The 24332-nt window shown below is 52.8% G+C and overlaps 1 non-coding gene across 1 annotated transcript; it reads left to right on the plus strand.

Annotated features, from left to right (window-relative positions):
* Positions 1-8571: 8571 nt before the first annotated feature.
* Positions 8572-8677, plus strand: LOC129487023 (U6 spliceosomal RNA). Its single transcript, XR_008659163.1, has one exon. It is a non-coding gene; the product is annotated as a U6 spliceosomal RNA (small nuclear RNA).
* The last annotated feature ends 15655 nt before the right edge of the window (positions 8678-24332 follow it).

A 24332-nucleotide genomic window follows, 5' to 3' on the forward strand; every position in this document is an offset into this window, starting at 1 on the left:
CCAGGCTTGAGTGCACTGGCACAACCATGGCTGACTGCAGCCTCAACTTCCTGGGCTCAAGCAATCCTCCTACCTCAGCCTCCCGAATAGGTGGGCCCACAGGTGCATCACCACACCCAGCTAATTTTTGCTTTTATTTTTATTATTTATTTTTTGAGACAGAGTCTCGTTCTGTCACCCAGGCTGGAGTGCAGTGGTGCGCTCTCAGCTCACTGCAACTTCCAGCTCCCGGGTTCAAGTGATTTTCCTGCCTCAGCCTCCTGAGTAGCTGGGACTACAGGCACCCACCACCGTGCCCATCTAATTTTTGTATTTTTAGTAGAGACAAGGTTTCACCAGGCTGGTCTCGAACTTCTGACTTCAGGTGATCCACCTGCCTCAGCCTCCCAAAGTGCTGGGATTACAGGTGTGAGCCATTGTGCATCGCCTCACATTAATTTAATGCTCACCTAGCACTCCTCCCTATCTGATACTTTCTTATTTAGCTATGACCAGTCTGTCTTACCCAACCAGACTGCATGCTCCATGAGAGCAGGACTTGGTCTGTCTTGCGCATCTCTGTGTCCTTACCACACAGGACAGTGCCTGGCACATAGCAGGTGCTCAGTAAATACTTATGGAGATAGAGAAGGAAAGAAGGAAGAGAAGGAGTGAAGGAGGACAGAAATGAATAAAGACAGATTAATAAAGAACAAAATCTGGGTTCTGGTCCCAAAGACTAGGAGGCTCCTTTGAAACCTCAGTCACCTGCTCTGTAGAATGGGCAGGCCCTCTAGCCCCGAGGCTCTTGGATCAGTGCCATCGTGGTCACACTGTAGCATCCAACCCCTCCCTGCAGTGCTGTCACAGGCCTGCCTCTGGAGCCAATCTGCCTTCCCCACACCCCATCTCAGAGAGGCAAAAATTAATTTCCTTTGGCATAAACTGATTTTGATGAGCCCAGTCCCCGGCGAGGCTTCACAGCAATGCAGGGAACGGCAGGCAGCAGCATGACTTACGGGCCTCAAGGCCCCAGAAGCCCAGCTGCTTCTGATGGCTCTGGACATTTCCAGCCCCCTAAATCAGCTGCCACACAGCGACCTGGAGCGCTGCCCAGCCCGTCCTCAGTCTCGGCTGGTGCCCCTGACAGGCGCCTCCCAGGTCAGGGGGCACAGTCTGCATGGAAGTAGGTGACTTCATCCAGGCTGACTCACCCCAGCCGGCCACTGGAGATGGACTGCAGGAGGGAGGAGGTCGCAGTCCCCTCCAGCCTGGAGCTTTGGCAGGGATCCTCACCCTCCCTCTGCACCCTTAGGGGTTCCCCAAACCAGACTGTGCCCTACCCTACTCCATACCATCCGTCCTCCAGAATCCACACTGATGGTCCTGCAAACAGTCCAGGACTTTGGCTCAGAACGCAGGCCCGCTGCCCCTCTTACCAGCCAGGCAAAGCAGACCAGCACTGTAACCTCTGAGACTCAGTTTCTTCATCTGTAAAATGGCCATGGTGACCCCTGCTCCACCTACTCCCAAGAAGTATTGGGTGAATCTGGCTGATGTGAGAGGGTCTTAGAGATAGGAAAGTAACATGTGAGAGGGGGGATGGGAAGCTATCTCAGTGGACCCCCATGCCACAACGTTGAGCCCAGATCTCCTCTCCTGGTCTGCAGTGCCCTAAATGAATGCCCTCCCCTGCCCTTCTCTCTGCCCCCTTATACTCCACCCTCTGCCTCATTTAGCATCTTCCACAGATAGGCTGGGCTCCTTCCTGTTTCAGGCCTCTGGGGTGTTATTCTCCCAGCCTAGAACTGGGAACTCTTCCTTCCCATCCTATCTTCTTTGCCTGGCTCAATCCTATTGAGCCCTAACTCTCATCATCTTGGAGGATGGATGGTATGAGGTAGGATGGGGCATAGTCTGGTTTGGGGAACCCCTAAGAGGAGTTCAGCTGAAATATCACTTCCTCCAAGAAACCTTTCTTGTCAAACCCTTCAGTTTGACATCAGGGGCCCCATGTCTGTGTCCCCACAGTCTAGCTGTTCCCCTACATTATTGCTATTGTCTCACATCTGCCTCCTAGATGCTGGCCTTGTTCTCCCCAGTGCCTGGCTCATGCCTGGTGCTCACTACCATGGGCTGATCTGAACTTCGGGCCTGTGTCTTTTCCCACTGGCTGACAGTGGCTATCTGAAGCACTGTGTTGAGGAGGATTCTGAGGCTGCACACACATGCACACAGAAGCACCATGCTGGGCACAAAGTGAGCCATCAATACACGTCTGCTGTTAAATTAACACTGGTGTTGCTATTGGGAGTTGGTTTTTAGGATCTGCATCCTCCCCTAACCTGTCCTTAGTCTCACGTTTGTGGCAACCCAGGGTTGGGGAAGGGAACCAAAAAGGACTTCTGTTCTCAAATTACCTGAAGACACCTGCCTCTAGCAGAAAGAATATCAACATGGAGTCAGGAGCCCTGAGTTTGAGACTCGCACTGCCCTGCTGACTTGCTTAGGGGACTGACTCGGACTCTGGATCTCAGTATCTTCATCTATAAAACAGGAATAGTTCTCACCTCACTGGGAACTGTAAGGACCAACTTCAAAAATCCAGAGGCAGGCTGAGCACAATGGCTCACGCCTGTAATCCCAGCACTTTGGAAGGAGGTAAGTGGATCACCTGAGGCCAGGAGTTCGAGACCAGCATGGCCAACATGGTGAAACCCCATCTTCACTAAAAATACAAAAATTAGCCATGTGTGGTGGCGGGAGCCTGTAATCCCAGCTACTCAGGAGACTGAGGCAGGAGAATTGCTTGAATCTGGGACGCAGAGGTTGCAGTGAGCTGAGACCGCACCATTGCACTCCAGCCTGGGTGACAAGAGTGAAACTCTGTCTCAAAAAAAAAAATGGCCAGGCACAGTGGCTCACGCCTGTAATCCCAGCACTTTGGGAGGCTGAGGCAGGTGGATCACGAGGTCAGGAGTTTAAGACCAGCCTGGCCAAGATGGTGAAACCCTGTCTCTACTAAAAATACAAAAAAATTAGCCAGGAGTGGTGACGGGAGCCTGTAATCCCAGCTACTCGGGAGGCTGAGGCAGAGAATTGCTTGAACCCAGGAGGCAGAGGCTGTAGTGACCCAAGATCTCACCACTGCACTCCAGCCTGGGCAACAGAGCAAGACTCCATCTCAAAAAAAATAAAATAATATAAAAAATACATCCAGAGACAGGGGCCTGGTTCACCTTGACAAAGAACACTCCTCGGCCTACACCTCTGAGGACTGGGTATAGGCTCAGAGGGTGGGGACCCCAGAACTAGGGCCATTACCAGCCATTGTAGAGTCCTTACTCCTAGACCCCCACCCTCAGATCCCTGTCTTCACACAATTGCAGGGCCTACTGTGAAACCTTTTTTTTTTTCTTTAGAGACAAGGTCTCACTGTCACCCTGGCTGGAGGGCAGTGGCGCAATCATAGCTCACTGCAGCCTGGACCTCCCAGACTCAAGAGCTCCTCTTGCCTCAGCCTCCCAAGTAGCTGGGACTACAGATGACTGCTACCATGCCCAGCTAATTTTTGTAATTTTTGTAAAGACAGGGTCTCCCAGGCTGGTCTTGAACTCCTAGGCTCAAACTACCCTTCTGCCTTGGTCTCCCAAAGTGCTGAGATTACAGGCGTGAGCCACTGCTCCCAGCCAGTGAAATCTTCAGAGCACGGTCAAACCTCCACTCTCTCACTCTCCAGCTGTGTGACACTGGGCAAGTCCATCTCACTGGATCTGTTTCTTCATATACTTATTTATTTTTGAGACAGGGCCTCATGTCATCACCCAGCCTGGAGTGGTGGCACACTCACAGCTCACTGAAGCCTTCACCTCCTGAGCTCCAGCGATCCTCTCACTTCAGCCTCCCTAGTAGCTGGGACTACAGGCATGTACCACCACGCCTGGCTAATTTTGGTATTTTTTGTAGAGACAAGGTTTCGCCATTGTATTAGTCCATTTTCACATGGCTGATAAAGACATACCCGAAACTGGCCGGGTGTGGTGACTCACGCCTGTAATCCCAGCACTTTGGGAGGCCGAGGCAGGTGGATCACGAGGTCAGGAGATCAAGACCATCCTGGTTAACATGGTGAAACCCCGTCTCTACTAAAAATACAAAAAATAAGCTGGGCGTGGTGGCGGGCACCTGTAGTCCCAGCTACTCGGGAGGCTGAGGCAGGAGAATGGCGTGAACCCGGAAAGCAGGGCTTGCAGTGAGCCAAGATTGCACCACTGCATTCCAGCCTGTGAGATTGCACCACTGCATTCCAGAGCGAGACTGTATCTCCAAAAAAAAAAAGACATACCCAAAACTGAGAACAAAAACAGGTTTAATTGGACTTACAGTTCCACATGGCTGGGGAGGCCTCAGAATCATGGCAGGAGGTGAAAAGCACTTCTTACGTGATGCTGGCAAGAGAAAAATGAGGAATAAGCAAAAGTGGAGACCCCTGATAAACCCATCAGATCTTTAGAGACTTATTCACTATCACAAGAATAGCATGGAAAGACCAGACCCCATGATTTAATTACCTCCCCCTAGGTCCCTCCCACAACACATGGGAATTATGGGAGATACAATTCAAGTTGAGATTTGGGTGGGGACACAGCCAAACCATATGATTCTGACCCTGGCTCCCCCAAATCTCATGTCCTCACATTTCAAAACCAATCATGCCTTCCCAACAGTCCCCCAAAGTCTTAACTCATTTCACCATTAACCCAAAAGTCCACAGTCCAAAGTCTCATCTGAGACAAGGCAAGTCCCTTCCACCTATGAGCCTGTAAAATCAAAAACAAGCGGCCGGGTGCACTGGCTCACACCTGTAATCACAGCACTTTGGGAGGCCGGGGTGGGTGGGTCATCTGAAGTCAGGAATTTGAGACCAGCCTGACCAACATGGTGAAACCCCACCTCTACTAAAAATACAAAATTAGCTGGGCGTGGTGGCATGCGCCTGTAGTCCCAGCTACTCAGGAGGCTGAGGCAGGACAATCACTTGAACCTGGGTGGTGGAGGCTGCAGTGAGCTGAAATCGCACCACTACACTACAGCCTGAGCGACAGAGTGAGACTCTGTCTTAAAAAAAAAAAAAAAAAAAAAAAAAAGCCAGGCGCGGTGGCTCACGCTTGTAATCCCAGCATCTTGGGAGGCCAAGGCGGGTGGATCACCTGAGGTCAGGAGTTTGAGACCAGTCTGGCCAATATGGTAAAATCCCATCTCTACTAAAAATAAAAAATCAGCGGAGTGTGGTAGCACATGCCTGTAGTCCCAGCTACTCAGGAGGCTGAGGCAGGAGAATCGCTTGAACGTGGGAGGCAGACGCTGCAGTGAGCCAAGATCATGCCACTGCGCTCCAGTCTGGGCAACAGAGTGAGACTCTGTCTCAAAAAACAAAACAAAACAAAACGAAAGCAAGCTAGTTACTTCCTAGATACAATGAGGGTACAGGTATTGGGTAAATACAGCCATTCTAACTGGGAGAAATTCGCCAAAACAAAGGGGCTACAGGCCCCATGCAAGTTCAAAATCAGCGGGGCAGTCAAATTTTAAAAGCTCCAAAATGATCTCCTTTGACTCCAGGTCTCACACCCAGGTCACACTGATGCAAGAGGTAGGTTTCCATGGTCTTGGGCAGCTCCACCCCTGTCATTTTGCAGGGTACAGCCTCCCTCCTGGCTGCTTTCACGGGCTGGCGTTGAGTGTCTGCAGCTTTTCCAGGCTCATGGTGCAAGCTGTCGGTGGATCTACCATTCTGGGGTCTGGAGGATAGTGGCCATCTTCTCACAACTTCACTAGGCACTCCCCCAGCTGTGTGGGGGCTCCGACCCCACATTTCCCTTCCACACTGCCCTAGCAGAGGTCCTCCATGACAGCCCCGCCCCTGCAGCAAACTTTTGCCTGGGCATCCAGGAGTTTCCATACATCTTCTGAAATCTAGGTGGAGGTTCCAAAACCTCAGTTCTTGACTTCTGTGCACCTGCAAGCTCAACATCACGTGGAAGCTGCCAAGGCTTGGGGCTTCCACCCTCTGAAGCCAAAGTCCATGCTGTATATTGGCCCCTTTCAGCCACAGCTGGAGCAGCTGGAACATAGGGCATCAAATCCCTAGGTTGCACACAGCATGGGGACCCTGCGTCTGGCCCATGAAACAACTTTTTCCTCCTGGGCCTCCAGGCCTGTGATGGGAGAGGGTGCCATGAAGGTCTCTGACATGGCCTGGAGACGTTTTCCCCATGGTCTTGGGGATTAACATTAGGCTCCTTACTACTTATGCAAATTTCTGCAGCCAGCTTGAATTTCTCCCCAGAAAATGGGTTTTTCTTTTCTATCGCATAGTCAGGCTGCAAATTTTCCAAACTTTTATGCTCTGCTTCCCTTATAAAACTGAATGCCTTTAACAGCACCCAAATCACCTCTTGAATGCTTTGCTGCTTAGAAATGTCTTCCACCAAATACCCTAAATCATCTTTCTCAAGTTCAAAGTTCCATAAATCTCTACAGCAGAGGCAAAATGCCACCAGTCTCTTTGCTAAAACATAACAAAAGGCCAGGCGCAGTGGCTCAAGCCTGCAATCCCAGCACTTTGGGAGGCCAAGGTGGGCAGATCACAAGGTCAGGAGATTGAGACCATCCTGGCCAACATGGTAAAACCCCACCTCTACTAAAAATACAAAAATTAGCTGGGCGTGGTGGCATGTGCCTATAATCTTAGCTACTCGGAAGGCTGAGGAAGGGGAATCCCTTGAACCCAGGAGGCAGAGAGAGGTTGCAGTGAGCCGAGATTGTGCCACTGCACTCTAGCCTGGTGACAGAGCGAGACTCTGTCTCAAAAAAAAAAAAAAAAAAAACAAAGTCCATGCGCAGTGGCTCACACCTGTAATCCCAGCACTTTGGGAAGCCGGGATGGGCAGATCACGAGGTCAGGAGATCGAGACCATCCTGGCTAACACGATGAAACCCTGTCTCTACTAAAAATACAAAAAATTAGCCGAGTGCGGTGGCGGGCGCCTGTAGTCCCAGCTACTCGGGAGGCTGAGGCAGGAGAATGGCATGAACCCAGGAGGCAGAGCTTGCAGTGAGCCAAGATTGCACCACTGCACTCCAGCCTGGGTGACAGAGCGAGACTCAGTCTCAAAAAAAAAAAAAGTCGGGTGTGGTGGCTCACGACACCAGCACTTTGGGAGGCCAAGGCAGGCAGATCACCTGAGATCAGGAGATCGAGACCAGCCTGGCCAACATGGCAAAACTCTGTCTCTACTAAAAATATAAAAATTAGCTGGGCGTGATGGTGGGCACCTATAGTCCCAGCTACTTGGGAGACTGAGGCAGGAGAATCACTTGAACTTGGAAGGCAGAGGCTGCAGTAAGCCCAGATTGTGCCATTGCACTCTAGCCTGGGTGACAGAGAAAGACTCTGTCTCAAAAAAAAAAATTAATTAAAAAATAAATAAATAACAAGAGTCACCTTTACTCCAGTTCCCAACAAGTTCCTCATCTCCATCTGAGACCACCTCAGCCTGGACCTTATTGTCCATATCGTTATCAGCATTTTGGGCAAAGCCATTTGACAAGTCTCTAGGAAGTTCCAAACATTCCCTCATTTTCCTGTCTTCTTCTGAGCCCTCCAAACTGTTCCAACCTCTGCCTGTTACCCAGTTCCAAAGTTGCTTCCACTTCTTTGGGTATCCTTTCAGCAACACCCCACTCCTGGTACCAACTTACTGTATTAGTCCATTTTCATACTGTTGATAAAGACATACCTGAAACTGGTAATAAAAAAAGGTTTAATTAGGCCGGGCACGGTGGCTCATGCTTGTAATCCCAGCACTTTGGGAGGCCGAGGTGGGTGGATCACAAGGTCAGGAGATCGAGACCACGGTGAAACCCCGGCTCTACTAAAAAGACAAAAAATTAGCTGGGCATGGTGGCGGGTGCCTGTAGTCCCAGCTACTCGGAGAGGCTGAGGCAGGAGAATGGTGTGAACTCGGGAGGCAGAGCTTGCAGTGAGCCGAGATCGCGCCACTGCACTCCAGCCTGGGTGATAGAGCGAGACTCCGTCTCAAAAAAAAAAAAAAAAAAAAAAAGATTTAATTGAACTTATAGTTCCACATGGCTGGGGAGGCCTCAGAATCATGGTGAGAGGTGAAAGGCACTTCTTACATGGTAGCAGCAAGAGCAAGATGAGGAAGAAGCAAAAACAGAAACCCCTGATAAATCCATCAGATTTCATGATATTTATTCACTCCTGATAAATCCATCAGATCTCATGATACTTATTCACTATCACAAATATAGCATGGGAAAGACCAGCCCCTATGATTCAATTACCTCCCCCTGAATCCCTCCCACAACACATGGGAATTATGGGAGATACAATTCAAGTTGAGATTTGGATGGGGACACAGCCAAATCATATCAACCATGTTGTTCAGGCTGGTCTTGAACTCCTGAGCTCAAGTTAACCACCCGCCTCAGCCTCCCAAAGTGTTGAGTTTACAGGGGTAAGCCACCATGCCTGGCTGTTTCTTCATTTATAAAATGACAATGATAATGCTCGCTTCAATAACACATACACTAAAATTGGAATGACACAGAGAAGATTAGCATGACCCCGTGCAAGGATGACATGCAAATTCATAAAGCATTCCATATTTTTTTTAAAGGGCAATGATAATGAAAGCTGCCTCCCAGAATTCTTAGAACAATTAAGGCCAGGCACAGTGCCTCATGCCTGTAATCCCAGCACTTTGGGAGGCCGAGGAGAACAGATCACCTGAGTTCAGGAGTTTGAGACCAGCCTGAACAACATGGTGAAACCCCATCTCTACTAAAAATACAAAAATTAGGCCAGGCGCGGTGGCTCAAACCTGTAATCCCAGCACTTTGGGAGGCCAAGGTGGGAGGATCGCTTGAGGTTAGGAGTTAGAGACCAGCCTGGCCAAAATGGCGAAACCCCATCTCTACTAAAAATACAAAAATTAACCAGGCATGGTGGCACGTGCCTGCAATCCCAGCTACCTGGGAGGCTGAGGCAGGAGAATCGTTTCAACCCGGGAGGTGGGTTTGCAGTGAGCCGAGATTGCACCACTGCACTCCAGTCTGGGTGACAAACCGAGACTTTGTCTCAAAAAAAAAAAAAAAAAATTAGCCAGGTGTGGTGGCACATGTCTGCAGTCCCAGCTACTCTGGAGGTTGAGGGTGGAGAATCACTTGAACCACTTGAGAATCACTTGATGGGGGAAGTCACAGTGAGTCGAGATCACACTACTGCACCCCAGCCTGGTCAACAGAGTTAGACTACATCTCAGGAAAAAAAAAAAAAAAAAAAGGATTAACTGAGATAATTGGGTAAAGCATGCACTTAGCATTTGACTTGAGGTCTAGTAAGTGCCCAGTAAATATTACCCATAATAATCATCATCATCATCATCACCACCATCCCCCTGAATGCTGTGGCTATGCATGGTTTAAGATATCCATGTTGATCCTGGTCCCTGGTCCTTCCACACCATAACTCCTGGAACCCTCACAGCTGACTACACTGTCATCCCCACTTCCTGGATGAGCAAAATGAGGCTTAGAGAGTCTGGGACTTTTCAGACTGAAAAATTCCTGAAGGCAGAGGTCTTCCCTCCCAAGCCTGTGCTCCTCTTAGAACTGCGGCTGTGTCTCCCCATCAGACTAGATGTTTTGTCTTCCTCCTTAGCCAGGGCTCTTTTATAGGCCTCCAGCTAAGCTCAGAGGAGCAAGAGGGGTGAGGTCCAGCCTCCCTGCCTCCTGCGTGGCACAAGGAGAGGTTCAGGCTATGGACAAAGGTCAGCACAGGCCCGCCTGGTCTTAGCTGCCCCAGTTGATTGATGCAGGGAGGCCTCGTGACTGCCCCTACCCACCTCCAAAATGGCTCCAGCTTCCCACCTAAATAGGCTAAGCCTTTGAAATGAGGCTGCAGCATTGGAGATGATGGGGGCTAGTGGTGGGGGGAGGTGGGAGTCAGCAGCTCCCTGGCCCCCCATGTCCCCTCTAGGCACTCCTATCAGTGTTGGCTGGGCAGCATTGGCCACCACAGCCCTGGGGGATGGCTCTGGGTGCCCATGCCATGACAGAAGAAGCATGAAAGCTTCCAGCACACCAGCAAGCCAGGGTGAATAGGGGCCAACTCCTTCATGCAAGCAGGCTCTAGATGCCCACCTGCTAGCAGGAAATAATAGCATCAGATAGCAACCACCAGGACACACACACACACGCACACACACCAAACTCTGCACCACTTAGTAGAGTGATACCATGCGCCCTGGCTTTCCAGACTCGGGATCAAATCCTGTTTACACTACTTCCTAGCTGTGCAAACTTGGGCAGTATTATGGGTTGAATTGGGTACCTCCAAAAATTCAAAAGTTAAAGTCCTTAATAAGCCTTCAGTATCTCAGAATGTGACCTTACTTGGGAATAGAGTCTTTACAGAGAAATTCAAGTTAAAATGAGGTCTTTGGCCAGGCACAGTGGCTCACGCCTGTAATCCCACCACTTTGGGAGGCTGAGGCGGGTGTATTACCTGAGGTCAGGAGTTTGAGACCAGCCTGACCAACATGGTGAAACCCCATCTCTACTAAAAATACAAAATTACCCAGGCATGGTGGCACATGCCTGTAATCCCAGCTACTTGAGAGGCTGAGGCAGGAGAATCGGTTGAACCCAGGAGGCGGAGGTTGCAGTGAGTCAATATTGCACTGCTGCACTCCAGCCTGGGAAATAAGAGTGAAACTCCGTTTCAAAAAAAGAAAAAAAAAAGAAAGAAAGGCCAGGCGCAGTGGCTCACGCCTGTAATCCCAGCACTTTGGGAGGCCAAGGCAGGTGGATCACCTGAGGTCAGGAGTTCGAGACCAGCCTGGCCAACATGGTGAAAGCCCGTCTCTACTAAAAATACAAAAATTATCCTGGCGGCCGGGCGCAGTGGCTCACGCCTGTAATCCCAGCACTTTGGGAGGCCAAGGTGGGCGGATCACCTGAGGTTGGGAGTTCCAGACCAGCCTAACATGGAGAAACCTCATCTCTGCTAAAAATACAAAATTAGCCGGGCGTGGTGGTGCATGCCTGTAATCCCAGCTTCTCGGGGGGCTGAGGCAGGAGAATCGGTTGAACCCGGGAGGCGGAGGTTGCGGTGAGCCGAGATCGTGCCATTGCACTCCAGCCTGGGCAACAAGAGCAAAAACTCTGTCTCAAAAAAAAATTATCCTGGCGTGGTGGTAGGAGCGTGTAATCCCAGCTACTCAGGAGCTGAGGCAGGAGAATTGCTTGAACCCAGGAGACAGAGGTTGCAGTGTGCCGAGATCGCACCATTGCACTCCAGCCTCAGCAATATAGCGAGACTCCATCTCAAAAAAAAAAAAAAAAGGTCTTTGGGGTGGGCCCTAATCAATATGACTGGTGTCCTTATAAGCAGGGGTCAGGGGTAGTTTGGACACAGATACGCACAGAGGTTAGACAAGGTGAAGAGACGCAGGGAGAAGGTGGGCATCTACAAGCCAAGGAAAGAGGCCTGAACAGATCCTTCCTTCACAGCCCTCAGAAGGGTGCTCCCAAGACCTTGATTTTGGACATCTGCTTTCCAGAACTGTAAGCCACCCTGTCCGTGGTATTTTGTTATGGGAGCCCTAGCAAGCCAATACAGGTAATGACTGTTTCTCATAGCCTCAGTTCCCAAACGCCTAAGCAGAAATTATAAGAGTACTTGCCTCAGCTGGGCACAGTGGCTCATGCCTGTAATCCCAGCACTTTGGGAGGCAGAGGCAGGTGGATCACGAGGTCACGAGATTGAGACCATCTTGGCCAACATGGTGAAACCCCGTCTCTACTAAAATACAAAAAATTAGTGGGGCGTGGCGGTGCGTGCCTGTAATCCCAGCTACTTGGGAGGCTGAGGCAGGAGAATCTCTTGAACCTGGGAGGCAGAGGTTGTAGTGAGCTGAGATCGCGCCACTGCACTCCAGCTTGGCGACAGAGTAAGACTTCATCTCAAAAAATAAAAAAAAAAAAAAAAGCACTTGCCTCATAGGTTGATATGAGGCTGAGATGAGATGGTACTGATAGCACATAGTACCTACTCAATAAATGGGGGTGGCATTTACTATTATGGTTATTATTCACCATAGGTTACTCATTTCTATATACACTTATACAATTACTCATATATTCCAGACAATACTGTATTGTATACCTCCCAAGTACCAAGTATGTGAGCCTTGAGATTAAACAAACCTCTCTTATCTTGGGGGACTTGACAATAAACAAAGATAGCCCTATTCTCATGGGAGATACAGTTTACATACACACGAATTCGCTGATGGAAGAGCAAATGGCTGTAGGTTTGCCCGTGTGTGTGCATTTGTTACTGTGTGTGTGTACATGGTGTTAATGTATGCATGGGTGCATCAGGGTGCCCATGTGCAAGTTAGTATGTGTGCGTCTGGGTATCCAAGTGTGTACCTGTGTGTACCTGTGCATGCATAAGCATACATGTGTGTTGTACATGTGGTGGTATAGCATATGTGCACATGTACGTTAGCATGTACATGAATGTGCATGTGGGGGCATGAGAACATATGGGCCATATGAATCTGGGTCAGTGTGACTGAGCATGGGCAGATGTGCAAGCACGCGTGAGAAGAGCAGGGTCCAAAGCTGGTGCCCTCTGCTGCCTACAGCCCAAGAAGGAGCTCTATGAGGTCATCTCAGCCTCAGCCACCTGGCAGCCTCAAGTGGACAGACACCCCTTCCCCAAGTCAAGTTAGAATGCTCCCATGCCAGGCCAGGTGCGGTGGCTCACGCCTGTAATCCTAGCACTTTGGGAGGCCAAGGTGGGTGGATTGCCTGAGCTCAGGAGTTCAAGACCAGCCTGGACAACACGGTGAAACCCTGTCTCTACTAAAATACAAAATATTAGCCAGGCATGGTGGTGTGCGCCTGTAATCCCAGCTACTCGGGAGGCTGAGACAGGAGAATCTCTTGAACCAGGAAGTGGAGGTTGCAGTGAGCCAAGATCACACCATTGCACTCCAGCCTGGGTGACAGAGTGAGACTCTGTCTCAAAAAAAAACAAACAAACAAACAAAAAAAAAACAAAAAAAAAAAGAAAAAGAAAAGAAAAAGAAAAAAGAATGCTCCCATGCCAAGGCATCTGCCCCAGGATCCTCCCCAGTGCGTAGCCTTGGTTTTCAGTTAGTCCTTCCTGTATTCTGAAACCAGCAGTCCTAAATATCCTGAATGAAATAGACATCAGCCCTAGATTCCAGGCCACATTAGTACTATGTCCTCACTCAGCTCCCCTCAATCTATCTTTCCAAAGAGAGAAGTGGGATTCACATTCCAAAGGCTGCTCCAATTTGGGTGTCCTATTCCTGCACCTCACATGCTCAACATCACACTCCCTGTCCCTCACCACCCAGGGTGCAGGGGCCTAATTTACCCAGGCGCTTGTATCACCATCACAGAACCTGACGCTTCATAGAGAAGTGAGGCTGGATATGGGTCTAGGAGACGCAAGCCCTCAAGTACTAGCCAGGCCAGTGCCCAGTGGGCATCTGTAGCTCCAAGTGGCAGCTGTGAGGGGACACCCAAGGGTGAAAGAGACCTAAAGCACTGGGGCTTGGGGTAGGGAGTGGAGACCCACAGATGAGACCACACCCAGGGGACTGACCCCTACCCCACTCTCACTCTCCCCTGCCCAGGACCTGGTAGACCCCTAAAGGACAAGACTTGGAGAACCAAAGACACTTGGGCCAGACTCTCCTCCACCCCAAAACTAAAGTCTGAACTACAAATCTGAGTTCCGATAGTTTTAATAGTGATGACAATGATGACAGAGGCTCACATGTATCATGCAGTTACTAAGTACCTCGACCTACACTCAGCACTTTCCATGCACTGTCCCATAGAAGCCACACATTGTTTTGGTGGGGTTAGGGACCATCAGTGTTACCCCCATTTTACAATTGAGGAAACCAAGGCTCAGTTTGGGTCATCTGCCCTACAGCATGCAGTCAATTAGTGGCAGAGCCAGGATTTAAGCTTGGTCCTCCTGAGTCCAGAGCCCACACTCTCAACCACCAAGTTCCCACCTTACTGAGTGATCCCTCTCTCAATCTCCCATTGTTCAGTGACTTGCTGGACTCCATCACCTCCGATTTCTGTGGGACTCCCAACATGCCTCTCAGTGAGGGTGGCGGCCTTCCCTCGGGTCTCGTGACGTGTGCAGAGGACAGGACCACTCCAGACCCACTAAATCAGACTCTCCACACTGGCCTGCCCCCTCCTCCTCACATCTGCGTGCTCACAAGGACAAGTGGTCTGCTGTGCACTAGGATTTGAGAATTCCTGGGGTGGTGGGATCCCTTGGCCAGAAGGAAGCTAGGAAAAGGTGAAATGCACACTCTCCCCCAAGCCCTTCTGGGGAAACTTCAGAAGACTGAGGATGCCCTGAGGCCGGGCTACCATTCCTTCCTCATCAAATGGGCAACATTAATGGGGAGACGATCCATGAATTCCAGAGGTGTTGCCAATTATGGGGGTGGGGAAAAGGAAATGAGTTCTGCCCAATCACCTCCCTGCTATCCCTGAGCCAGAGGGGCACAGATCCTCCCCTTTAATCCCCCCCTCCGCCTCCCCCCGCCCCCGCCAAACTTGAGTGGGGTGGGAGCAACCAGCACGGTTTAGGTGAGTGGGCCATGTCGGGCTAGAGCGACAGGAAGGTGGGAGCCCCTCGTAGACAAAGACTGACCCCAGCCAGGCCGGCTGGCCAGCCAGCCCATCCCCACCCCCCTGCGGCAGGCAGCTTGGCAGGGCTGAGCGCCAGCTCCTCGCTCCAAACCGAGTTCCCGCCGAGCGTGCTTAATGCAGCGGCAGTGACATTTCTGCCTTCAGAGGCAAAAACAGGAACCCGGCCATTTTGATCAACGGCGCCCAGAGCGCTGGCGGGAGACAAGGAGGGTCAGGTTCTGACTCCTGCACCCGGCTGCCCTAACCGGCTCACCCCTGCCCAGGCCCAGGGATCAAGCCAGAGAGAGGGTCACGAAACCAGGGTCACCAGACCGACAGGGAAGCTGCTATAGAACCCCCACCCTCTTGTATAGGTAGAGAAACTGAGGCCATAGCGCTGACACTAGCCAGATGCAGGGAAGGCAAACGGAAGGATTAAGAAAGCCCCAGAAGGATGCCTTGAGGAATGTCGGGTAGGAGCGCTCGTCTGAGGAGCTAGAAGGCTGACTCCAGCCCGCCACAATAGCCCACCCCAAAGGAGTCTGCACACCTGGAAACCCCCCCGCCCCGGCGCGCCCTCATGGTGGCGCTCCCAGCGCCTCTAACCCTCCGAGTAGCGAGAGGGTTAAGCTTCCTCGCAGTACTTGCCGCAGTAAGTGGAAAGGAAAGAAGTGTCAACTCTGTTCTCACCACAGCGGGGCTGTCGGATGGCACCTCCCCCCGCCCCGCGCACCCCGCCCGGCCTGCTCCCCCGCCCTCCCCTCGGAGCGCGCGCACACACACCTCCCACCGCTTTGCCCAAATTATTTTCGATCCCAGGAGACTCCGGATGCCAGACGCGCTCGGCGGCGGCGGCGGCGGCCGCGCCTGATTCATTGCGCCAAAGCTGCAGATGCGACCTCCCGCCTGCGCCCCGTGCCCCGGCCCGCGCTGGGCTGCGCGCGCGCCTGGAGAGATGGGGGGCAATTTGTAGGCGCTTCCCCCACCACAAAAGAGGCGGGTCCTGGCCCCAAGGGGCTCGGTCCCCCTGTCTCCAGCTCCCTGGGCTGAGCTAATTAGCTTCCTCAGGGGGCGCCACGCGGCGTGAGGGGCGGCAATTTCCCGGCTGGGCTGCGGGGGAAGCGCTCCCGCCGCCTGGGAAGGTGAAATGGGAAACTCGATTCAAAGAGAGCTTTCCTCCCTCCTCCCGCCAAGCGCCGTAGAAAACGGGTTTGAAATTCCTCCTCCTTTTTTTTTTTTTTTTTATTTATAGTGCAGGGTCTCCATGGCAACCGCGGAGGAGGTCACGGTAGCTGGGCCCCCGCGCGTCACCCCGCGCCTCGCCGGCTGCAGGCGCCGGGATTGCGGCCTCCCAGGCGCCGCGGCCCGCGTGGACTCAGCCCCGAGTTCTCCGCCCCCGCTCCACCCTGCTCGCGGCTCAGGCCCCAGCCATATGACTCTGCCAGGTCCCAACCGCGAATGGCGCACCTGGGCACCAGTGCGCTAGGCTATACCTCTGTCCCCGGGCTCTGACACGCGGGACTGCGCCACGAAACACGTGCCCAACCCCAAGACAGGAACACGTGCGGCAAGACGCCGCCAAGGGGCTCTCTGTATTCGTGGATGCCCTGGGTAATCGACCTATATTGGCGCACAACTGCGGAGCTCCTGCTAAGACGTGACCACCCGAGGCTAACAACGCTGGCTTTGGAGTCAGAGCCCAGCCCCGCCTCGATAACTTACTAGCTGTGTGACTTCGGCCAAGGCACCACCTCTCTGCGCCTCAGCTTGCTCATCAGCAAAATGGAATTGTTGTGAGGCCTAATTAATACAAAATACGTTCAATGCCTATCATGGTGTTTGGCACGTGGTTCTGAAAATCTGTGGTTGGAGTTATTTCTTCTTGGCTGTGAAAGCCAAGGCCCTAAAGACTTTGATTAGGGGCGCGCGCTTAGCCCGGAGGCTAGGAGTTCCGCCTCGGGAGCTCCCCAGCACCTCAGCCTAGGCGCACAGGCGGCTAGTGGGAGGCGCGTGCGGGCTGCTTAGGGACCGGGCCAGCCTGGGGCGCGGCGGGCGGGGTTGCAGTCTCCAGAGCTCGCCACGTCCGCACCCGGAACCCTGGAAACGGGGCTCCCAGAGGCCCCCCCACACCCGTCCCAGCACCATTAACAACAGGCCTGCCCGCCCGCCCTCCTAGGCTGAGGCCGCACCTGACCCACCGGATGGCGGCTTCTGGGCCGAGCCGTGCCCCCCAGCGTGCACACTTCCTCCCGGACCCCCAGCGCCCCGTCGAGTGCACAGAGGGAGGGGATCGGGCCGCCCCCGCCCCGCCAGCTTCCCACAGCCAGAGCTGCCCGGAGCCGGGGAGGCAGGAAGTCTCAGAGCCGGGGCGTGGAGGCGGGGTGGGGGCAGGAAGTTGGGGGTGACTCTCCCAGAGACCCCAGACGGGGCCCCGGCGTGGGAGCGGGGTGGGCGGGCACGTAGGGATTAAGGGCGCCCCCCTCCTCTGTAGCCTTAGGCCATGTGACCCCGGCTGGAACACCCTGCAGGGTGAGGGCGAAGGCCGCTACCTCTGGCGACCCCCAGCAGCGCGCACAGGGAGGGAGGGGCCGCCTTTGTCTACTTTGCTGCAGAGGCAGCCCCCCACAACCCCTCCCCTCAGCGCCCCGCCGGGCCCTGCACAGCCCGGGTTTTCCATCCGGCCCGGCTCGGCTCGGCAGCTGTCAGGGGACCGAGCTGACCTTCGCGAGCAGGGAGTTTCAATTAGCCGCAGATCAGATAAGCGGGCGGGCCCGTCTCTCCGGGCACCGCGGGGGCGCAGCCCCGCCCCCGCCACGCCGCGCCAAACGCGCTCCAGATGGGAACAAAGATGAGGACGCAGCTCCACCTGCCTCCCCGGGGAGGGGAAGAGGAGGCCCCGCCGGGAGGACCTTCCCACCAGGGGAAGGGGTCGCGCGCCCTACCCTGGCCCTGCCCGTCTGGGATTCCAGGGGCATGGGTCTGGCCAAGATGATCTTTGCGGTTCTGCTTGCCTCCTGCACTGAGGAGAGGTGCCTGCTGCACTGACCTCATCCCCGGGCGGGCGCCGTGCCCTCCCTCTCCCGGAGGGAGCGTTTGGCCATCTCTGATCTCATCCAGAGCCTCCCTGGGAGGCTGAGAGAAGGCAGAGCCCAACAGAAAAAGGAAGCTGAGGCTGGGACTTCTTGATCCAGGTCACACCAACTACATATTGTTCAGATGTTTACTGAGTGCCTACTACGTGCTAGGCACTATTTAGACCATGGGAACACAAGAGCACAGTCTTGTCCCCAGCCTCCCAGAACTTGCGTTCTAGTTACGTTCAAGTAAACAAATAGTTGACCAAGATCACTTCAGAGAGCATGAGGAGCCGTGTGGACATTAAAGTAGGTCATGTGAGACTGACTCAGGGAGGGGTCCATATGAGCTATTGTCGTCAGGGGAGGCCTCTGAGAAGACATCTGAGCTGGAGCCTGAAAGACCAGGAAAAGCCAGCCAAGCAAAGGAGAGGGGGCAGAGCATGCCGGGCAGAGCATGCCAGGCAGAGGGCACAGCAGGCACAGAAGTTCCAAGGCTGCAAAGGCTCCAAGGCTGCAAAGAAGCCTCTTGAAGGTGAGGGGAAGGCCTTTGTAAGCCCAAAGGGTATGCCTATAGGGCTGGGCCTTGCAGGCCCCCTGAGGGGTCAGGGTTTATGCAAAGTGCCATGGCAGCCTTCGGTGGGTTTTAAGCTGGGAGATCTGACTTAAACTTTTTAAAGATCCCCCTGGCCACCCTGTAGACCAGTGGAAGGCAAAGGATCAAGCAGGGAGACCTGGGAGGAGGGGCTGGGGGTTGGGATAGCAAGGGAAAGATGGTGGTGGAGAGGTTGCTGGCTTAGAGATATTTTGGCAGATGAATTGGATGTGTGGGTGAGGTAGAGTAATAGAAGTTTGCTGAAACAGGCCGGATTTGAACCTAGGTCGGTCTTTGGGAGCATGGAGGCCCAGCTTAAGAGGTTAAGGATAAAGCTATGGAGCAAGAAGCCAGAGTTGAAATGCTGGTAGTGATATTTACTAGCTGAGTGACCTTGGGTAAACATCTAGATCAATTTCCTCAAGCATTAGAAAAGAAAAGGATGGGATCATAATCCAGATTGTCATTGTGAGGTTTGAGTATGATGTAAGGTAGAAGTGTTTAGCATAGAGCCTGGGAGGAGTAGGTGCTCTATAAATGTTGGCTGTTATTGTGGGGGTTGTTGCTACTCCACCCACCCCCACACACCTGCCTCTTAGTACCAGAACAGTCCTCAACACACAGCCTGGCCTTTCCACCCGACCTCTGGCTTTGTTTTCATTTGCTAAGGGTAGAAGCTCCTCCTCCCATCAACCACTGCTCCTCCCACACACCTTTGTTTGGAAGGCTGTTTGAGGGGGTGGAGGTCACTGGGAAGAGACCGACCCAGTCCTTGTTCACTAAACTGTCTGCTGGGATCCTCCTCATCTCAGGACCCTAACTCTCCATCCTCTGGTTACAGTAAGAGTTGCTCAAAGGTCTCAAGGTGAGCCCTCCCCCACTGCCTGCCTGAAGAGTTGAGACCATTCAGTTATGACGCATTCAATCAGTTGAGTGACCCTCCAGGGCCCAGGGTAGTGGTGGGGACAGACAAAAGGAAATGCAGGCCCTGCCCTCGGGCAGAGACCTGGACTCTTTCCTGAATTGCAGTTAGTTATGGCATTTTAGGCTCTAGGAGCTGAAGGAGCTGAGCAGGGCAGGTAGAGGGGTTGGGGTGGAGGCCTAAATTACAACTCCCATTTATGGAAACTTTACCCAGGGCCAGGCACTTTGCTCTGGTCCATGAATGTCACATATACATATCATCGAGTCCTTACAACCACCCCATCCACCCCATGAGATTGGTACAATTTTTTGTTTGTGTTTAAGAGTCTCGCGCTGTCACCCAGTGGCACGATCTCGACTCACTGCAACCTCCACCTCCCAGGTTCAAGTGATTCTCCTGCCTCAGCCTCCCAAGTAGCTGGGATTACAGGCATGCACCACTATGCCTGGGTAATTTTTGTATTTTTAGTAGAGATGGGGTTTCACTATGTTGGCCAGGCTGGTCTTGAACTCCTGACCTCGTGATCCGCCCGCCTCAGCCTCCCAAAGTGCTGGGATTACAGCCTACAGACGTGAGCCACCGCGCCCAGCTGGTTTGTTTGTTTGTTTTTTGAGATGGAGTTTTGCTCTTGTTGCCCAGGCTGGAGTGCAATGGCGTGATTTCAGCTCACTGCAACCTCCACTTCCCAGGTTCAAGTGATTCTCCTGCCTCAGTCTCCCGAGTAGCTGGGATTACAGGCTCCTGCCACCATACCCGGCTAATTTTTTTGTATTTTTAGTGGATACGGGGTTTCGTCATGTTGGCCAGGCTGGTCTTGAACTCCTGACCTCAGGTGATCCATCCACCTCAGCCTCCCAAAGTGCTGGAATTACAGGCATGAGCCACTGCACCCAGCACAACCATTGTTCTTAATGTATGAGTAAATAAACAGAAACTTCCAGAGGTGATGTGCCTTGCCCAAGATCTACCATTAAGTGGTAGGGCTGGGAATCAAACCCAGGCCTGGCTGAAGCCAGAACAGGAGAATTTAGCCATTCTGCTATCTGGTCTCATATGTCATTTAACGGACAAATGCTTCTTAAAGGCCTTCAACCAACATCCTGTAGAGATGGATCTGCCCCTTCTGCCCTTGACTTCCCTGTGTACCTGAATTTTCAAGGACAGAGGCTGAATCAAGCCCAGCCGGGTGCTAGGTACACAGTAGGTATACTTCAGTGTGGCAACCTCTTGACAAAGCAGTGATGATACCTGCCCTCACCTCCACACCTCCCCTTGGGTTCTGGGCCCCCCTTTCAGCCCATTTCAGAGAACCTCAGAGCTGTGGACTAGAAAAAGAAACTTCTACTTTGCATAATATTTGCATCTGCTTTGCATGCTGTTCACCTAACATCAAAATGTACAGAGGCCTTGGTGCTGGCACCCTATTCCCCCTCTTGGGCTCCTAAGCCCACCCACCTGCTGACCCAGAGCAGGGGGTAGGGTTCTTGGTGGACCCATTTAGGCTCCACCTAAGCTTGTCTACTTCCAGTGTGCTGGTGAGGGAGATGGGAAGGCTCCTGCCTTCATCTCTGCCCCTCCCTCCCTCCCCTCCATCCCTTCCTGGGGGAAGTGTGGTGGGTCAGGGCAGGAAACCTAGGCAGCACACACACACACAGAGCAGCGCAGCAGGAACTACCCCCGGTCTGGGAGCCTGCCTGGGAGCCTGAGGTTGAGGAGAAGGGAAAGGAGGCGTTGCTGCTACAGTTGCTGCTGCTGAAGGCCAGCTCGATTGCACCTAGCAGGATCCTCACGCCCCAGCCTCTCTTCACACAGGGTTAGGCTGCTGTCTCAGGAGCTCACTTCTACACACCCTTCTGATTGGGCTGCTTTGTCTCGGGGGAAAGAGAGGGGAGGGACAGGAAGAAATGGAGATGCCAGTAATGGGATGGTAGCAAGGACTAGAAAAGAAACTGTGGCTCTGCAATCCTGGGGGGAGAATGGGGAGAGTCTGGAAACAGCCCAGCCTCAGCCTGGAGCTTTAACCAGGTCAGGGCCGCCTAAGAGACCCTCATATGAAAATATAGAAGGAGGGAGCTCCTGTGATTGGCTGATGAGGTGTGACCCATGTGAGTTAACAGAGGCCAATAACCTGTCTTGATTGGATCCAGCCATCATTGTTGCCAAGCCATGAGTGCCTTGGGGTCTAATTGGCCATGAGGTGTCTGCAGTTGAGGACTGTGGTTAGCAGCAGCATCTTGCAGCCCACATATCCCCTGTCGCTATGTCAGTGGAGATTTCAGGCTTGGAGGCACCCAGTGGGTACCTGAGTAAGAACCAGAGACCCAGGAACTCAGAATGCTGGGTTCACTTGGGGTCCATAGATAAGGGGAGGCAACAGGATACTTACTGAGTGGCTTTGGGCCAGCCATGTGATGAATGCTGAGGGTGGCACAGGGTGCTGACAGCCTGGCAGGGATCCTCAGACCTGAAGACAACCACTGCATAAACACTAACCTGAGAGCCCTTCTGGAGGAGGCAGCACAGGTGCTGGGCTTCAATGGACGGGTTAGAGGGCCAGCATGGTGGCTCACACTTGCAATCCCAGCACTTTGGGAGACCGAGGTGGGACGATCTCCTGAGGCCAGGAGTTCAAGACCAGCCTGGGCAACACAGTGAGACCCAAGGCCTAAGACCTTGTTTCTACAAATAATTTTTTAAAAACACACACAGGCCAGGCACAGTGGCTCGCACCTGTAATCCCAGTACTTTGGGAGGTCGAGACAGGAGGATCACTGAAACCCAGGAGTTCAAGACCAGCCTGGACAACAAGGCAAAAGCCCATCTCTACAAAAAATACAAAAATTAGCTGGGCGCGGTGGTTCACGCCTGTAATCCCAGAACTTTGGGAGGCCGAGGTGGGAGGATCATGAGGTCAGGAGATAGAGACCATCCTGGCTAACACGGTGAAACCTTATCTCTACTAAAAATACAAAAAATTAGCCAAGCGTGGTGGCAGGCGCCTATAGTCCCAGCCACTCGGGAGGCTGAGGCCAGAGAATGGCATGAACCCAGGAGGCAGAGCTTGCAGTGAGCTGAGATCGTGCCACTGCACTCCAGCCTGAATGACAGAGCGAGACTCCATCTCAAAAAAAAAAAAAAAATTAGGGGGGTGTGGTGGCATGCATCTGTAGTCCCAGCTACTTGGGAGGCCGAGGTGAGAGGATGGATTGAGCCCGGGAGGTCAAGCTTGCAGTAAACCCTGATTATGCCACTGTACTCCAGCCTGGGTGACAGAGTGAGACCCTGTCTCACAAATAAATAAATAAATACACACAAAGGATGGGTGGAAAAAGTGACAAGACGACTGAAGGCACAGTGGACAGGGACTTCTCCAGGGTGTCAGGGGCCACGGCGGTAGAGGAGAAGAGAAAAGGCAGCAAGGCTGGGTTGTGTGAGGCTCTGAATGCCAGGGCCAGGAGGCAGGAGTTTGACAGGCAGGAGGGGGCATGAAAGGTAGATGCAGACTGGAGAGAGAGACGGAGATTCCCCCTACCTGCGCCTACACTTGCATCCTTACCTCTGCCCTGGCAGGCAAAATGCCAGGCCTGCATGGAGGTCCCCAGCGCACCATCGGCTCCATCTACCACCTACGCACAGCACACTGGGTCTTGTCCCCAGGCCCCGGAGCAGTTCCTCTGCTGCCCTCAGCCGAGTTCCCAGAGGAAGCTTCTACCCTGGAGTGGACTCTCCTGGGCCCTGGGTCTTCTCCTTGTGTGCGTCCCCCTCACCAACCTGAGCTCAGCTGAGCAGCCATGCTGGCAGAGACCCTCACAATCATTCCCACAGCCCTTACAGCTCTAGGGTCACACAGTCTCAGGCTTCATTCCAGTTATAATAAAGTCACATAATCTCCTCAAATTTCAGTTTCCTCACCTCAAAATGGACATAATACCAAGTTTCTTTTTCTCCTTTTTTTTTTTTTTGTGACGGAGTCTCGCTCTGTTACCCAGGCTGGAGTGCATTGGCGCGATCTCGGCTCACTGCAAGCTCCGCCTCCCGGGTTCACGCCATTCTCCTGCCTCAGCCTCCCAAGTAGCTGGGACTACAGGCGCCCGCCAACCATGCCCAGCTAAGTTTTTGTATTTTTAGTAGAGACGGGATTTCACCGTGTTAGCCAGGATGGTCTCGATCTCCTGACCTCATTATCTGCCGGCCTCAGTCTCCCAAAGTGCTGGCATTACAGGTGTGAGCCACCGCGTCTGGCTCTTTTCTTTCTTTTTTAAGACGGAGTCTCACTCTGTTGCCAGGCTGGAGTAGAGTGGCGCCATCTCGGCTCACTGCAACTTCTGATTCCCTGTTTCAGGCGATTCTCCTGCCTCAGCCTCCTGAGTAGCTGGGATTACAGGCACGAGCCACCAAGCCCAGCTAATTTTTGTATTTTTAGTAGAGATGGAGTTTCACCATGTTGGCCAGGATGGTCTCAATCTCCTGACCTCGTGATCCACCTGCCTTGGCCTCCCAAAGTGCTGCGATTACAGGTGTGAGCCACTGCACCCGGCCTTTTTTTTTTTTTTTTTTTTTTTTGAGACGGAGTTTTGCTCTTGTTGCCCAGGCTGGAGTATGCAGTGGCGCGATCTCAGCTCCCTGCAACCTCCGCCTCCCAGTTTCAAGCAATTCTGCCTCAGCCTCCCAAGTAGCTGGGATTACAGGCACCTGCCACCATACCCAGCTAGTTTTTGTATTTTTAGTAGAGACAGGGTTTCACCATGTTGGCCAGGCTGGTCTCGAACTCCTGACCTTGTGATCTACCTGCCTCGGCCTCTCAAAGTGCTGGGATTACCAGCGTGAGCCACTGTGCCTGGCCTGTGCCTGGCATTCTTTCAGGCACTGGGGCTTCAGCAGTAAATCACATAGACAAGGTCCCTGTTCTCAAGGGTTTCCATTCTAGAGGGGGAAAATGAATGTAAAAATGAAGTCGTTTCACATT

This window comes from Symphalangus syndactylus, chromosome 7 (assembly GCF_028878055.3).
Source record: "Symphalangus syndactylus isolate Jambi chromosome 7, NHGRI_mSymSyn1-v2.1_pri, whole genome shotgun sequence".
In the NCBI taxonomy this organism is placed as follows: domain Eukaryota; kingdom Metazoa; phylum Chordata; class Mammalia; order Primates; family Hylobatidae; genus Symphalangus; species Symphalangus syndactylus.